This window comes from Apium graveolens, chromosome 5 (assembly GCF_009905375.1).
Source record: "Apium graveolens cultivar Ventura chromosome 5, ASM990537v1, whole genome shotgun sequence".
Taxonomy (NCBI): domain Eukaryota; kingdom Viridiplantae; phylum Streptophyta; class Magnoliopsida; order Apiales; family Apiaceae; genus Apium; species Apium graveolens.
In genome coordinates this window covers 22,884,860-22,887,973 of record NC_133651.1, presented here as the reverse complement: position 1 = coordinate 22,887,973, position 3,114 = coordinate 22,884,860, and positions in this window count along the sequence as shown.

Here is a 3,114-nt window from a genome sequence, read left to right as displayed (position 1 = left end):
ATGTCAAATGTGTAGATATTGTTTAATTCCATTCTACTTTCTTTTTTCAAACAAATATTTGACATGTTGATCATTATATTATTATAAAAATTAAAAATAATATTTATATTTTTCCGAATAATGTTCCGATTAATCGGTCCGATTAATCTCCGACTTGCCAATTAATCTCTCGAAGGTACACTCACCGTCCTGGCACGCCTAGCGATTTCTGGAACACTGTTCAGGTACATTGACCCTTCACGGATTTATTTTAGTTTATTTTGGTATTGTAACAGCCCGCACTTCCGGACTATTAATTCTAAATCAAAATTAGTACAAAATACAATTTAGTGATCTAAAATTCTATCACAAAGGTACTATTACGAAAGCGCAGCTAAAAGCGGAAGCCCAAAGGTCAATCTACTCCCATACTAAGATCCTTGAACTCCAATGATTTCCAACTTGAATCTTATACGAAACCTGAAATATAAAAGGGGTGAGTTACAAAGCCCAGCAAGTACAAATTGACTAACTATTTAACCGGAAAATAATGGGTATTTTTAATAAAACAAATTTTCTCAAAACGATAGTAATTTTGTAAAAACAATTTCTAAAATAAATCCAACCCGAAGTTTTATATTTTAAAATTCAGAATTTAAAACAGAAGATAGCAGATTTTTATAACAGATCAGAACAGAGTAAAACATAACGAAACGATAATTCTTATAAATAACACAGTCTTGATCTACGGCCACACTTTGCCAGTAGCCGACATCTAATTCGTATTCTTATTCTTATATACCACACTTTACCAGCGGCCGACATCTAATTCTTATTCTTATTCTTATATACCACACTTTGCCAGTGGCCGACATCTAAAGTTCAATAATTACGCGCCCTTAATAGGTATCTAAAGTTGCACACTCGTGCGCCTACTAAGGGTATCTAAGGCTAGTTCCGGAACTATAGCGTAAATTACGAACGGGTTCGAAAACGTAGAGACTGGGTTTCAAAAGATTCTCGTATCTTATTTCTTATACAGTTCGAAACAGAATTCTTTTATCTTATACGAAATTCGAAAATCAGAGTATCAAAACTTTTCCGAATATAAAAGCAAGTCAAAAAGTACTTACCTCAAAGCCTGACCAGATCTGAATTTACTCTTTTTGACCCTCTAAACGATATTTTCTTGGAAAACACGAACACGAAAGCTGAAGATAACGAAAAGACCTCTTCGAAAAGTCCAGAATCACTGAATTCTGACTTAAGATGAATTTTCTACGAATTTTACAAGACTGCTGATTTTTGAAGAAAAGCCCCTACGATTTTGATGTTACAAATGAGGAAGACCAATATGATGTATTTATAATGATACAAAACCCTATATCTTAACCTACAAGTTATCCATATATTATTGGATCCAAATTTTAGGCTCATTAGTCTAATTCAATTTTAAATCCTAGTCCTTGTCTAATTTTAATCGTTTTTATTCTATTATTCAATTAATAATCTAATTCTAAAAATTACGGGATATTACATACTACCCTCCTTAAAAAGAATTTGGTCCCCAAATTCACAACAATCCTAAAGTTCGAGACACATCTACCCCATCTACCCCCTGATCTACCAAAGGTCAAACTATGGTCCACAAGATCGAATCCTAGGGAATGTACTAGTCCCATACCTAATACACTCCGAAAGACAGCCTGCTCTGGATACCAACTGTAACAGCCCGCACTTCCGGACTATTAATTCTAAATCAAAATTAGTACAAAATACAATTTAGTGATCTAAAATTCTATCACAAAGGTACTATTACGAAAGCGCAGCTAAAAGCGGAAGCCCAAAGGTCAATCTACTCCCATACTAAGATTCTTGAACTCCAATGATTTCCAACTCGAATCTTATACGAAACCTGAAATATAAAAGGGGTGAGTTACAAAGCCCAGCAAGTACAAATTGACTAACTATTTAACCGGAAAATAATGGGTGTTTTTAATAAAACAAATTTTCTCAAAACGATAGTAATTTTGTAAAAACAATTTCTAAAATAATTCCAACCCGAAGTTTTATATTTTAAAATTCAGAATTTAAAACAGAAGATAACAGATTTTTATAACAGATCAGAACAGAGTAAAACATAACGAAACGATAATTCTTATAAATAACACAGTCTTGATCTATGGCCACACTTTGCCAGTAGCCGGCATTTAATTCTTATTCTTATTCTTATATACCACACTTTGCCAGTGGCCGACATCTAATTCTTATTCTTATTCTTATATACCACACTTTGCCAGTGGCCGGCATCTAAAGTTCAATAATTACGCGCCCTTAATAGGTATCTAAAGTTGCACACTCGTGCGCCTACTAAGGGTATCTAAGGCTAGTTCCGGAACTATAGCGTAAATTACGAACAGGTTCGAAAACGTAGAGACTGGGTTTCAAAAGATTCTCGTATCTTATTTCTTATACATTTCGAAACATAATTCTTTTATCTTATAAGAAATTCGAAAATCAGAGTATCAAAACTTTTCCGAATATAAAAGCAAGTCAAAAAGTACTTACCTCAAAGCCTGACCAGATCTGAATTTACTCTTTTTGACCCTCTAAACGATATTTTATTGGAAAACACAAACACGAAAGCTGAAGATAACGAAAAGACCTCTTCGAAAAGTCCAGAATCACTGAATTCTGACTTAAGATGAATTTTCTACGAATTTTACAAGACTGCTGATTTTTGAAGAAAAACCCCTACGAATTTTGATGTTACAAATGAGGAAGACGAATATGATGTATTTATAACGATACAAAACCCTATATCTTAACCTACAAGTTATCCATATTAGAATTGGATCCAAATTTTAGGCTCATTAGTCTAATTCAATTTTAAATCGTAGTCCTTGTCTAATTTTAATCCTTTTTATTCTATTATTCAATTAATAATCTAATTCTAAAAATTACGGGATATTACAGGTATTTTGGTGCTCTAGGCACATTAGCATTTCGAGTGATTGGTTTAGTCTATTTGGTCTCATTGGCCCTTCACATAATTGGTTTAATTTATTTGGTGGTCTAGACACATTAGTTTTTATCTGGTTATCTAGGCACACTTGCTCTTAGCGGGATTTAATT